We start from the raw sequence: 16,044 nt of genomic DNA on the forward strand, positions 1-16,044 counted from the left end.
ATAAAAGAAAGAGATAGAGGAAGGAGGAGGAGGAAGAAGAGAAAAGGGAGAGAAAGAGGGTGGCAGGCAGAAGATCCACCTCTGTAGGATCCTAATGTGTGTGCAGCCTGGACTAAGAACCACTTGTCTACCCGCCAGCCATTCCGCTACTTCCAGGTACTCAGCCGTGTGGTTCTATCCCAGTTAGCTGGGATCCATGTTAAACATGCTGATCCCAGCCCTTATCCCAGAGGGACTTTTGGGAGGTTCAGGTAGGTTTGGGAGTATGTCATTCTGCTGTAAACCGACTGCGAAAATGCACATCAGAGAGGCCTTCCCATTGTTCCCCGTACACAGCCCTCACACCATCATTCATGGTATTGTTCATTTTATTCCTTCCTTCTTCCCCCTAAAATGTCTTCCCCTTATCCATTTTCAAATCAATAACCAAGTTCAAAATTCACCCATCTGTGAAGCCTAATCCCTTCAGCTGAAGGGATTCTTCCTCCTGTGAACTCAATTTTTTGCCCTTCCACAGGTTTATATCTGTTCATAGATAATGTTTCAGCTCCCTTACTCAATAATAAGCAGCCTTAGGTCAAAAGGCCTTTTTTTACATATCTTTGTAATTTCATAGAACTTAGACATACTTAAGACTTCACTAAGCCTATGCTAAATCAATGAAGTAATGAAAGTGTAACAGCTGAGATACTTACCCAGTAAGCTTTCTTAAGGACAGGTTAGCTTCCCCATTCCGCCTGCAATATGCAAGGAAGCACTTCTCCAGAAAGGTGGTACAGGCAGGAAGGCAGCTCAAGATATGTGACTATCAGCATTTCTCAAGAATCAGCCAAATAAGCTGTAAAATCTTAACTACATTCTAAATCAAAATGCCATGCTCACCGTTTTTACAAGCCAAAGAAATTGGTTTAAAGAAAAATATTCCAAGTCTTATTTTACATATAATAACTGTGTCCAAAAAATGTTGACTATCTTAGAGGCCACGTTTTATAAAAGTGTAAATAAATATGCCTTTATGTATAAATGTGCTTCAATTTTATGAGTCTTCTAAAGAAAAAGGGTATGTTTTTATAAAGACCTCTACTTCAAGTTCCTGAAGGAAAGGGGGAAAAAAAAAACCTTTCAAACTTTGGGAGGTTTATCATTATAAATTAATGCGTAGTGTTCATTGAGTGCCTGCTGTGCTCAGCAGTTGATCTGATTCTCTCGCTCAGTCTTCTATGAGTTAGGATGATCCACAGCTCATCGAGGAGAACAGTGAGACCTGGAGAGGTCAGCTAACTGCCCAGCTCACTCAACTGGCAGAAATGGGATTCAAGCCTCCATGCATTTGATTCTTTCTTGTGTAGACCTTTGTTTTCTTAGAATGTTCCAGTCTTTTTTTTAAGGTTTTATTTATTCATGAGAGACACAGAGAGACAAAGAGGCAGAGTCACAGGAAGAGGCAGAGGGAGAAGCAGGCTCCAGGCAGGGAGCCTGATGCAGGACCCAATGCTGGGGCTCCAGGCTCACACCCTGGGCTGAAGGCAGGTGCTACACCACTGAGCCACCCAGGGATCCCCAGAACATTCTTGTCTTTTGAGATGAAAACCACACATGGGCAGGGAAGGGAGTGGGGAGGAGAAGGGAGGGTGGATTAGAGGATGAGAAACAAGATGGAGGGCTTGACAGAAATCAAACAGATCACCTTCCCTGTATTGAGCCTCTCTGATCTTCACCTTCCTTCTCTGTAATAACATGAACCATTGAGAGCAGTTGGGAGGATTGTGTAAAGTAATGCATATGAGGATCGTAGCTCAGTAAATGCAAGGTATTGGTAAAACAACTGGTGTAGTCAACTTTGGTCTCATCCTGAACTGGGTGTTCTTGTAAATTTCTCGTTACTGGGTTATCGACTAATTCAGTGATATAAACTGACTGACTTCATCCTACACAGATTCTGCTGAAATCACACAGATAATATCTAATTTGTTGTTGTTCTTTGGGGGTTTTCTTGTCAAATATCTTAAAGAACTATATATAAAAGAGAGTGTAATATTCAAAATGCTGCAGATCTTTGCAGGATCCCAAACCTATCAGCTAAGCTGCTCTCAACTACCTCACTTGCCATGATCTGTCATATAAGCAGAAGGTTCCACTCTGTGCACAAATCTTGCCCAAAGGGATGAGACCCAGGAAGGTCAATGCAGTACACCTGTCACAATCAGCCTCCACAGCAGCCTTTCTGCAGCTTGTTTTACTTTACCCAGGGATAGCGATCATTATTTTTTCCTAGAGCAACCCTTCCTAAAGGCTCAGACCTGGCAGAAGGGAATGATCTAGGGAGGACACTGGGACATACAGGATGATAATTTTCCCTGTTTCTCTTTCCCTAATTAGATTGGCTTTATCCTAAACCAATTGGTAGATGTTGACCTCTTAGGATACCCATCAGAAAAAAATATATATTTTTTCTGGAATCCATTTCTACCATCCATCCAGAAGGTAAATAAGGGATTTTATGGAGTAGTCTGAGTCCATGGTTAAATTCTAAGGTGACCTGATACTGGGGGATGAGAATTATTCTGCCTTCAAACTGGTGTGAAGCTTGAACGATGGACAGTAGTGAAGGGTACTGAGAGAGACTGAACACCACTGATGAATTATCTTTTTATTGACCAATTATAGACACAGATATTATTTATGGAAAATGTTTATAATCTCTACATTGCTTGTGAGAAATATAAATTACTAACCAATATAAACAGTTCATAATTGTGTACAATCTTTAGTCCTCAAAACAAGGCTAGTGCCTTCTTACACCTGGACTGAAGAAGAAAATAATAAAATTAAGTGTCTATGTATAACGTAGAAATAACTTTATAAATATTTTGACAGAATGATCCAGAAACCCATACTAATAAGCATACATATTTTTTCCTGGCAAATAGTGTGGTTCTCATACCTCTACAATGGCTGAGAATCTCTTGCTCTCTGGGGGAATCTTTCACATACTAATTTATTCTCCCTTTATTCACAGAGAGCTAAGATTAAAGAGGCTACCCTTTTTAATGTAGTACAAACATTTCTTAAAACTTAAGATCATTCATGTTTTTCTAAAAGATATGTTCAGATGCTTACACTTTTAATAATACAGCTATTTAAAACATAAATACAAAAAACATAAGACGTAAATACAATATTAAAAGTATAATCTTGTTGTGGAACCAGCACTAAAAAAAAGGATTTTTTATTGTTAAAATCTTCCTGAAAGCACTCTGCATTTATGAGATTAAGCTGTTGTGAAGTCTGTTTTATCTATCCCTGAAATTATTTTGTCAGTCTTTTTAACTATCTAAGTATTTTTTACAGTTAGAATTAAAAACCCAAACCTATCATTAGTATTCTTATAAATCCTTAGTAGAAAATCTTTTTACCAAGGAAAAGAAACAGACAATTTCTTCTTAAGCAGAGGATGCCCTACAACCAGAAACAAGGCATAAGTGATGTAAATGACACATTTTTCAAAATTTTTATTTTCTCTATTAGAATGATATAGAAGACAAATTATAGCCAAATATACAAGAAAAGCTTGGTCATGCTTCCAGTACAAGGGATTAAGCTTTCTTCAGTGTTCCTGTACCATTCTACACTGGTTGTGAGTAGCATTAGCATAATCCTGAATTATTAAGAAAATTAGAGGTCAGATTTACTTTACAGGAGAATTCAACCTCTCTGAATCAGGACTGAGAGGGTCGTAGCATTCCAGATGTGAGCCTGGTGGTAGGTGTAAAGTGCACCACATGGAGAGAATGTGCACAGTAAGGAAAAAGACAAATTACCCAGAGCTATTACTGTCATTAGTTCCATCAGCCTGGGAAGCCCTCCCACAGCATATTCAGAGCAGTGTGTGGAGAGGGCCTGGGGCTTATCACATCTCGCAGGGGGTCGTCTTCTGCCGGGCATAGTCACATAGCTTGACATTTCAGTTTTTAAAAAAAGAGAAAGAAAGAAAGAAAGAAAAAGTCTGGGCCTTCATTCTCCATGCAGGCTTCTCTCACAGCTCTACAACCAGTAGCTAAAATAAAGGGAGCCAGCCCACTGAAGGCTGCAATCATTTATCTGATGACAGAATTGCTTGCCTTTCTAGAGGTGCACACTGTTCTTTCACATAATCAGTTTTAAGCCAAGGACAATAAGCCTGGGCTACTATATTATACCAGAAGCTCCTTTGGGGGTTGTTTCATTCACCTTTTGAATATTTTGCCATAATTAAAAGGTTAGGAATCTATGCCACAAGAAATGTGATGAAATAATAGAACATCCACAATAATGTCAGATGGACTATTACATTTAGACTGTACAATGGTAACCAATGAGAAGAGCTTAAGGGATCAATGGATGGAACAAAGCCTTTTTCTCAAGACGTTTTTGATTCTGGGAGTACAGATGGATAATACTTATTATAAGATATTAAGCAAAAGAGCAAAATACAATATATATTTTTATATATGCACATATATGATAAACATACACAAAAATTGTAACAAGGTAAGAATCTGCACTTCTGGGAAGTTATATGCAAAAAAGAATTGGGTTGTACTAAAGTATGATTTTTTTAAAGATTATCTTTTAATTATTTGTTAAATCCTTTTAGAGTTGCATATTCTAAAAAAAAATAAATAAAAAAAATAAAGTTGCATATTCTCCTCAGTTAAAAGAAGCCATAGGAGTATATGTATACAAGCATTCTCATGAAGAAAATAGGAACAACAGAAAGGAAAACAGATCCCCTACCTTGTCTAAAATCAAGAAAAAGCATAAAGACTCAGCATCCATCTCAACAAAGAACAAAGAAAAGATGCACAGAACCAAGTAAATTCTTTCAGGAGAATAATTTTCTCATACTACTACTACTAATAATAATAATTAATAATAATAATAATAATAATACCATATTTAGGGTTTTTTACATAGTAGGCCCACATCAAACTAGTCCAACAACCCTTTTGTAAACACATGAAAAAGTGGTTCAGAAAAGTAAAGTAACATGCCCAAGGTCAAAGAGCAAGTATTAATATCCAAGACTGCCTGACTCCAGTAAATTATAGCACACTCTCTCACTCTCTCTCTCACCACACCTCCAACCCTATGTCTCTCTCTCATCATTTTATTAAACTCCAGCCCTCATTCTAAAATGGCAACTATTTTCTGTTTCTGTTTCTTCCTTGCCTTAATAAAGCAGTGCAGTTCCCTCTGACTTCGGTGGATCTTATAGTCACTCGTACTTTAATGTAAATACAGTAAATAAATATTTGAGTACTTGTTCTGCATTGTGCTGGTTCTGGGAATACAAAGCTGAAGAAAATAGACTCTGGGAACCTGTAGGCTAGTGGGGGATAGAAGCATTCAAGCAGGCAAAGGCAGTCTGTATGAGCACACAGCTGGGGCATTTGACCAGGGCTTCTTAGGGACCTGTTGTCTGAACTAAGAAACCAAAGGCTGAGTTGGGATTAGGCAGATGGATGGTGCATTATAGGAAATAATCCCTATAGAGGGCCAAGTGGGGAGAATCAAAAGAAGACAAAACCAAGACAAAACAAACATGGTACATTCCAGAAACTGAAAGTGACCCATAGAGCTGGACTTGGAGAGCAATGATAACCACAAACACATGGTTGTACCTATAAGTTTTGTTTACTGATGAGCTGAAGGGTTTGCTTTTCAAGGGAAAAAAATGATTCGTGATGTCAAAAAGCTACACTTAAAACTTTTTAGGCTTTCCTTGATTGCATGTCAACAATGAAAAGGGCTTTGTGAATAAACATATCAGAATGAAGTGTTGTTATGCAAATTGCAAGTGCAATTAATTTAAATGTAGTCGTGTCTCTAGCCATAGACTCTGAGACACTGGGCAACTTCTTTGGACTGGAGATTCCTTTTCTGCGACCTGGGATACACTTGTCTTACAAGTTTGTAGTTGAGAAAGAGAAACAATATAAAGCTAGCACCTAGTCTGGTGCCTGGTACACAGAAGACAACCATTAAATGGTAGTTCTAGTAGAAGAGTTTCGAGAGCCAAATGTTTATAAGTCTCATTTTTGTGACAAGAAGAAGGAAGTGCCATTTTCTCATCAGCCTCACACTTGATTTCCAGTCCTGACTGGCTGTTCAAATACAAGATTATTTCACTCATGGCAAACTTCAACTGGGTTAATGATTCGCAAGCCTTCTTCTCTTCCCCATACTTCCTATCCATTCATGTTTGATATAAGAATATGTGCTAGGGATCAGAGGCTATAGATCACAACAGAAGCCTTGATTCATTCAGGATACAGCCTCTGGGGACACTTAGGACATTCCTAAACTAAGAAGAAGGTGTCACAAAAGATCTCATTTACTGCCTCTGTCATCCAGCCACCCATCTAGCTTATGCATGGCTTACTATAGGGCTAATTAGTTCAATGCCAAGAGGTTTGGGGACTCTTATAGAATGTCCAACTTCATGAATTTATCCTGTTTTTCTAAGATCGTTAATTGCATTATGTCTTACAAAACCGAGACCTTCACGTAACTCTACAACTTTCCCAAACTTGTTGCTTAGGTATTCTTGCTAAGCAGTAGTGAGTGATTTCAGGCTGCCACTCTGATTTACTGGGTAGTGGGGAAGGAAAGGATTCTCATTGAATCTCAAGTATAAAAATAGATTTATCATCATTCATTTTGAAGAAAAATGCTTTTTTCTCTGTAGAAGAAAAACAATTTTCTGAAAACAAATGTAGACTCGCTTGTTGTGGCATTTTTTTTTCCATAAAGACAATCAAGACTTTGTATTTGGAAAAAAAGTAACTAATGTCAGGTGATAGCAAATTAGTCTAGTTATAAGAGGTAAATGATATTTCCACTACTAATATATTTTGTACATGATATACATTTTAGAAAGTACATAGGATAAACACAAATGCTAATTTTTTTCAGAAAAAATATAAATTAAATTGTGTGACAATTTAATTTTGTGTGACAATTTATTTTTGTGTGACAATTCTGGGTTACACAGGGAATAGAATAACTAAAACCTCTACAGTTATAGGGTGTCTTTATTTTATTGCCTATGTGCTTTAACATAATCCCAAATTTAGAGCCTGGGGAAAAAAATGAAATATCTATCATTCTGAGAGAAAAACAGCATTAAAGAAATTACCATGACAAAACATTTTTAAAACTAAGTATTTCAACTATCCTCACTGAAATCTTTTGCTTTGTCTAGTCACACTTTTCCATACTCCACCCTGTTCATTTACCCATCCCTTTCCATTTCATTTGTGTTGGCCTCAAATCAAGTAAGACTTTTTTCTTTTTCCTCAATTCATGGCTACCTTCACTAAAGATTCTATGTTTTATCCTCTTGATTATACTCCAAAGTATTGGGTAGGGGATAATTGATCTTCTAAAATTATTTTGAACTACAAATAATAACTAACCTAGTGTGTTTGTGTGTGTTACTAGGTTTAGTTTTTATTTACTCTTAATGGGTTTGCAGTACAGGCAAACCTACAGTTTTATATGCCCTATTATTTTGCACAGCGCGAAGTAAAACTCAGAGAAACTAGCAGTTATTGGGAAGAATACATTTCAGAAAAGGCAAGTTATGGTAAATTTTCTCACTGATTTTCCTTTGCCATAGACACCTTGGAGATGCAAAGCTGTATGCCATCTGATTCTGAAAAGTGTTTTCAGCCTGGCAAAGCATCAGCTGTATGATGGATCACAATACAAAATGCAGGAGGATTTTGCTTCTTGCCAGCTGAATTTCTAAGGCCCAACTGATGTCTTTACTTCCTGTAATTTTCAAACATGTTGTTTGTTTTCAGAGTCTTTTCAGCTGAGTTGTTAATAGTATAGTACTATAGAGTCCAAGGAACATCACCTTCTGATGAAACACATTTTAGCCTAGTGTCAACAAAACTAAGCAAATTGTTAACCTCTCAAACAGTTTTACAACATGCCAATAGACCTTTCTCCTCTTAGATTTTTGCCTAGTTTCTTATAATTGCTGGATAATTACCTCTCCACACTCACTTTCTTTTGACAGCTTAGTTGTAGCCTCTGGGATTTTAACATCTAATTGGTTTGTCTGCTTAGGTTGTGGATTCTCAAGTCTTCCTGATTTCAGCAAAGCCAGGCAGCCAGAGGTTAAAAACATTTTTGTAATTCTGTCCTCCAGAGTCTTTCTAAAAGGGTTAACAGAGGTGCCAGACTCTGGTACTTCTTCAGTCATTCTTCACAAATGTGGTAACTAGACTCAGTGAATACTTTGGCTATCAGAGTAGAGCTCTATAGAATCACTGCACTCAATAAATGTCCAATAACAATGGTGAGGAGTTAGATGAACTATATTTAAAGTATTTCTCCCCCTAATTCCCCTCCTAAATCTGGCTTCCATCTTTGCCTCTTTATGGTATCCAATGATCTCAATTCAGCCAAGTTCAAAGGCATTTTCTCTGTCCTTATCTTCCTTGATCTTTCTGATGTATGGGGCACAGCTTTTCATACCTGCCCCTTTGAAGACTTCTGGCTTCAGTTCCTGAGACATTTCTATTGTCTTTTATTTTTCTTCATCACCACCCTGATCTCTTCACCTATTTCTCACGTTTATATGTCTTTTTTTTTCTTATACTTTCCCAGTCACTTTTCTTCCAACAGATCTTTGATCATTACTATATTCCTTGTATCCTCTTGCTTTTTGCTTCTATTCCACACAGATTGCTTTGTTTTTACTAAGTTATATAGATGAATAACTTACAGATACCTTCCAACATTGATCCATTTCTTTCTTTATAGTCCCGGATACAACGAGGGCACATCAAAACTCAAATGTACAGTTTCAATATAGACCCAACGCAGTACATACGTATCTCATTTTCACTTTCTCAAGGCTCACCACTTCTTCAAAAGTCACTTCTTCAGAGAAGTCTTACTTGATCACTCTTCCTCAAATTCTCTGCACTGTTTATCTGCTTGATTTTTCTTCATAGCATCTATTACTACTTTCATATAGTGTGTATTTATTTGTATGTCATTGAAATGCACCACAAAAATACAGGTTTCATGAAGGCAAGAACTTTTTGCTTTGTCCACTGCCATATAGCCAGCACAAAGAACAGTGCACAGCATATAATAAGCACCAGATAAATATTTGAGAGAGTAAATGAATAAGTGAGTAAGGAAATGAACACATACATGATTTATTCAGAATCTGTCATTCAGATTCACAACCTTAGAGTTATCCTTGATTTCTTAGTATCTCAAAGCTCTATTCTATATTCTGTTGTAGGAGGGTAAGGCTAAGCTGATGTAATCAATGGGCCCAATAATAAATCAGCGGCTTAAAGAAGGTAAAAATTTGTTTCTCAATTATAGTTTAGGCTGAATGCTTAAGATAAGTGGGCAGCTGCATTCCTCAAAGTTATTTAGAACATTAGTTATTTCCATCATGTTGTCCCATCATACCCATAGGGCACTTTCATCATCTGCCCAGTTAAAGCTGGACTTTCATGGGTTCCAGCTAGCGGGAACGCAAAATAGAACATAAAGGAAGCACACCCCCAAGGCTAGAGTAACCTACATTATTCCTGCCTATATTCTGTTGGCAAGGATGTGCACCAAGGATGGTCAATATTCTGTATATGTGCACCAAGGATGGTCATGTGCACCACCCTCCAACTGTAAGGGAACCTAGGATATGTGGCCAATGCATGTGCTTATAAAGAAATGGAAAACAAATGTAGATGGGCGACTGCCAGTCTCCTCCACATTAGTCAATTTCTCAGAATATCTCTCAAACCAATGCTTTCCTTTTCTCCTCATGCTGCCTATAAAAAAGTCCATCCCTTGCCTGAAACCGCTATGATCCTTGACTTGCTTTTTTTCAAGCCTTCAATCTTTCATCTCACAAGCTTATCTCATTCCAAAAACCAAATGACTTCTCCAAATTATAACTATTTTTAATTCCTTGTCTCAGACTGCTGTGGCTAGCAATTTCTACCTATGCCAAATCTGAATTATTTGTTATGGATTTTAGTTCTCATCAGTCTCCATAACTACATGGGGATAAAGGATAAAAAGATAAAGGAGTCCAGTACATATTATATGCACTAGTCCGCATTCATAGGTTTGTCATTCCTAGATTTTTTTTTTTTTTAGGAAGGAGACTTATATTTTCAGTTATATAGCATCACAATATGTTTTTTCTTCAAGGCCCTGGATATAAATGACTCTCAGATCAGTAGTTGATGATGGAACTTAAAAGTCACAAAATAAAGCTCGGACTTGGGTTGAAAACAAATCTTTATCACTAGAGCATTATATAAGCAATTAAAGTCTGTCAAACAATACTTTCTCTATTAGCTTTCTGTAAAAGCCTGTTTTTTTTTTTTAAACACAACATTTTATTTATTTGTTCATGAGAGACACACAGAGAGAGAGGCAGAGACACAGGCAGAGGGAGAAGCAGGCTCCATGCAGGGAGCCCGACGTGGGACTGGATCCCAGGTCTCCAGGATCACACCCTGGGCCAAAGGCAGGCACTAAAGGGCTGAGCCACCCAGTCTGCCCTAAAAGCCCATTTTTAAGGCAGAAGTACGCACTATATGTTCTGAGGACCTCTGAAGGGATGTCCCTGAAACTTTCTCAGGAGGTCTATAAGGTCAAACCCTTTTCATAATAATGCTAAAACATTATTTACCTTTTTACATTCATTCTCTCACAAATGGACATAGAGTTTTCCAAAGGCTACATAATGTGAGATATGGCCACAGATTGAATAATGAAGCAGATATGAGGATTAAGCTCTCTTATATTAAGCCAAATACTTAAAAGATTTGCAAAATTAGAAAACTCTGCGACTCCTCTCAATAAATTTCTTGTTTTGTGACCTATACTTATTTTTCTTTAAAAAGTTATTTATGGTAACATGTTATTTTAAATAAATAATAGATATTTCAAAGTCCTCACTTTTAACTTCTCATATAGTAATATTAATAAACATAACCCACATAAACAAAAGCTCTTTGAGATCCTCAATAATTTTGAACAGTACAAAGGGGTCCTGAAATCAAAGTTTGAGAATCACTACTTTCAGGAGATAAATTATAGTTTTGCTAATTTATTGCATCCACCCGCATCACCATTCAGCATTTCCCCTCAATTCCTAGAAGTAAGGAGAGTGGGCATCACTGAAAATGTCTACAAAATAGTTTCCATTCTCTGATCTAATGTAGTCCTCATTGAAGTCATCAAGGACAGAGTATTGCTTCTTTGATGTTCTGCTCTTAAACATATGCAGGAAAGAAGAAGAAATAGAGAACTGTGCTGAGAAACAGGTATAGAGGTCATTAAGAAAATGGGCTCTGTGGACTCTCATGCATAACGAATGACTGTAAAGTGCTTTACAGATAGAAAAGTGTCATGTCATGGCAGAAACAACCACCCTGCATCTTTTGCTCTAGGAGAAACCACCTCCTTTCTTGATATTCCTTATAAAGAAGATTTAAAATATTCTTAGTCAGTAGACTAAGCGATTCTGGAATATTTCAACTTGAAAAACCAAAACAACACTCATGATGAATAACATTTATCATTTATACTCTTGGACCATCACTCAATTCTGTAATGTTACAGATCCTATTCTGAGGCTAGCCACTTAGCTTTGCCCTAGAGAAAACTCTATACCACGGCCAAAGGCTGCCATAATACACATTACAAATGCATATATTTATCCACAAGAATGATTTCATAGAGTCCATCACCACTACAAAATGAAAACAAATAAACAAAGCGTCACTCAAATTCTGGTAAATAATTCAATGGAAACAACTTCCTATATGTTGAGTAAGCAGTATATAACCAGCTTTGGTCCCAGGTCTCACTGGTAGAGAATCTATTGGATTTGCCTGGCAGAAATATTTCTGAACTATTAGTTAAATAAAGTTACTCCAAAAATTCTAAAAGGGGGTGGGAGTATTTTCAGGCCCTTTAAAAAAATAATACATCTGGTGTTAAAGCCAATTCTAATCCAGCCACTTCATATGCTCATTTGCACCTGCAAGACTAACACTCTGGGCTTTGATGTGATGGAAACGACTTTTTAGGTCATTTTAGCCCTAGCATACTTGCTATAAAGACATTGCTGGGTGAAATATCTCCACGTGCTGTTTTGCACATGACACATAAAGACATTTTCCATTAACGTTAATGAGACCTATGAATCCATTGATGGGATAACAGAACTAAAAGGTGAGGTTTTATTGGTGATATACCATCTTTCATCCAAGTGTTTAACTTCTCGTAAATGGGCAGAAATTTGTCCATGCAGAAAATGCAAGAGTGACTAGTGTCTCTGAAGTTGTAAAGACTTCAAGGATACATCATAGTTTTAAAAATATGAAATGTACTTTGATACAAATACAGAATTCTAAGTAGTGATCTCTAAGATATTTCCATGTGTTACTGCGGAAAGTGAATTATTTCAAAATTTACTAAGCATTTTCATTCTCCAGAAACTGATAATCTATATGTTCCACAATTAGTCCTTGTAGACACTCAGCATTCACTGTTGGTGGAAACAAATTACTGCATTTTACAAATAAAGTCACCCATCTTGTTTTAGGAATTAAATCTTAACTGTACTTGGGTTGACAGGCAATTTTAATTTCAAGTATTTCTTTTTAAGAATTGATATACCATAACAAAATTTTTTGACTACTGGTATAAAATTTTAAATAACTAGCAGGTATATTTTATGAGTTTAAAATGAGATTTTTTTTCACTATTTGATCCATAAGTATTTTTCCCTGTGTTGCTTAAAATATACTGTTTTAAAGTATATATGCTTTTTTCACAAATCTATCTCATTTTTTTCTGTTTCCTGCTAGTCCTCTCCCAAAATCAAATATGCTTTTTCCTTTGCTAAAGCTATTTTTAAAGTAAACCTTCTGTACATACCAAAAACCAAATCAATAGTTGTTCAATAAGTAATCATTGAAAATTTTAAGGCAAAAAGTTTTTATCTGGGTGTGGGCATTTTTTTTTAACGAAGGAAGAGAAAATTTATTTAAAACTAATTAAGAATATAGGTAATTTAAGTTATCAAAATGACTGCAGGATAGAACCTGCACAAGTAACATTTTGTCAATCATACCTTTATTGTTCACTGAACAAGTAGTTTACTGCTGGGTATTACAGGACTATGAGCAAACAGAACATTTTGAAGGAATACTAATTTAAAAAGCTACTAGGTTTTAAAAATTAAAGTCCTACATAGCCCTTAAAAGTTGATTCCCACCATATTTTACTTTATCATATTCAGTGGCCTGTCTAGCATTATCTCCATATACCTGCTAAGTATAACAAGTTTCAAACAACACGTTGTATTTGTGACAGGTCAAAATAAACAGCAACCCTTACCCATGAGAACAAGACAAGTCAGTGCCTGAGTACAGTTGAGAATTATTTTCTGCAGAAAGCATTAAAAAAAAAATCCCTACTAAAATTCGTCAATTTCATGAAACTTGAGTTTTGTCACATTTTGTCTTTTTTCATCTAACACACAGTTGTGAGGTTGAGACCAGACAGGGAGAAAGCATGATATGGATTTGTGGTGCTTCCAAAACTGGGAGATGGTGGTGTTTGTATTACCACCACATTAAGCACATAACCAAATTACTCTCACCCACATCTATGGTTAGTTTTCAAAGGAGGCAATATTATCTATTCCAAGACAATGACACACACACACACACACACACACACACAGAATGTTGTTTGCAAACTACAAGAATAGTGAATAACAAGATGTAACTAGAAACTCTCCCTCCTTTCTGAAACAAGAGAAAAATGGGGAGGACAAAAAATATAATTAATTTAACCTCAATTAATCTGAAATGCGAGCCACAAATCCTTGATTATGAATCCCCAAGCTTGGCTATTTGTCCTTCCAAAAAGGGCACTGCAAGCAAGCTCTGTTCCCAGTGGTGCCCTTGCTCCCAGTTGGATGGCAGTGCCAGCTTCTCGGTGGTGGAAGCCAGCTGGAGGATCAAGGAAGACCCATGGTTTGCCCAGTGAAGCGGTCACGAAAACACTGGAGAGCCACGTCACTTCTTTGTGCTCCTGGGGAAAGAAAGGGCGCTCGGCCGCTCAGGGACACCCTGTCCGAGATGGTGACGCATCTTTCTCGGTACATTGAGAGGTGGCGGCGGGCGGGGGGGTGGGGTGGGGAGCAGCATATTACTGAACTAAATGTTTTTATTGATCGCCCTTGAGTCAGAGCTCACTGACCCCGCAAACCATAAATGGCTCTAGCGCAGAACTGTCATTTCCAGGCAGCAAGAGGAGATCCTGGATTAGCCCAAGACACCTCGCCCTAGGCTTTCTCCCCCAGCGCCTGCACCCACCCGCTCCGCCTCGGGGCCCAGCATACAGAGGGGGCCCCCGCCGGGGCCTGGGTGCCGGGGCAGGAGGCAGGGCGCGAGTGCCGGGGGCGCACACACACACACACACACACACACACACACACACACACACACACAGTCGGTGGCCAGAACGCGAAGCGGCCGCGGCGCGGGCCCAAGAGCACAAACGACTGCTTTGCAGCATTCCCATTAAACAATAAAGCGAGCTGTAAAGCCTCAGGTGCTGTGTTTGTTGTGCCGTCTGTGGCGAGCGGTGGCTCCGGCAAGGGCGCGCGGGGCGCAGTGGGCCGGGGGAGCGCCTCTTCGGCTGATTCCAGGCACAGATAAGGAGCCGCCGAGCCACCAGCTCTGTCTAGACTCGCGACCTCACAAGTCAAGCGCCTTGTTTGGATTAGCCCTCCAGATCTGCCAACCTGATCAACTCCTGAAAGAGAAGGGCCCAGCAACACCCTCTTTTCCTCTCCCGGGCCGCGACTGTCCCTCCTTCAAGGGATCAAGGGCTGATTTGCCCGCAGGAGTCGCGGGGCTGGTTAGACCGGTGTCGGGTCCCCGCGTCTCCGCGCCCACCCACCCACCCACCCACCCACGGGAGACGCACCGGAGCGAAGAACCCCTAGGAGGGGTCGGCAAAAATAAGCAGCCACCTCAATCAAGTCCATCAGCAACGCCACCCTGAAATAAGCAAGAACTTTCAATCAATGGGATGGAAAGAGGATCCCAGGCAAGGAGAGGGCGAAGTGGAATCTCCCACAGGACTGTCCTGAAGTGCGTTTCCCCCCACCTGGCGGAGAGCAATCTTACCCCACGTCGATCTAGGCGTTGCCTTTTGGAGGGGGGGATGGGGGCTTTGGGGGAATGGGAGGTTAGGGGGGGACAAGGTTTCTTTTTTAGAAGGCTTTGCTTATCATCACGGAGCGCTTTCCCAAAGGGTAATTAGGCAGAAAGATTGGAAAAAAATAGATTTTTAAAAAATAAAGGGTCAAGGAGTCTTTAAGTGAGGCTCTGGGGAGACACTGGCTTCTCCAAGGCACAGAAACTGGCTTCTCAGAGCTAACAGCTTAAGCGCCATAAAAATTAAAGGATGTGATAGTAACAATGCTCACAGCAAACACTCAGCAGCGTTCCCTCCCGCCCCTCCCCCTCCTCTGCTCCCTGTGAACCAACTTCTCTGTCTACACTTCAGAAGTCTCCGGGAGGTGTGGAGAGATCCTCCATCACGACTTGGGACATTGTAAGCTGTGAAGTTTATGTTTGTGGCGCCTGGGCTCAAACAGCCATTCAGTGGCTTGCTCAGTTATCAAGAAAACAACAATCAGAAAAGATCAGTAAACAGACTCGGCTGCCAGCGCCCTGAATTAACTACTTGCATTTTAGTTTAAAAATATTGACCCACACTGTACAAGTTAATTGTTTTTATTTGAAATAGTTAACGAGAATTCGAGATTTGGGGCCATTTTCGAAAGTAACACTTTTTAAATAAAGGTACATACACACGCAAAAATCCTTTACCCTTTTCTCTCCGCACTTCCAAAGAAGATTGGACTTTCCTTGTTGTGACTAATCTTTAATTGTTGATAAGCAGAAAAGAAGTAAATAT

The sequence above is a fragment of the Canis lupus genome, chromosome 4 (assembly GCF_003254725.2).
Source record: "Canis lupus dingo isolate Sandy chromosome 4, ASM325472v2, whole genome shotgun sequence".
NCBI lineage: Eukaryota > Metazoa > Chordata > Mammalia > Carnivora > Canidae > Canis > Canis lupus.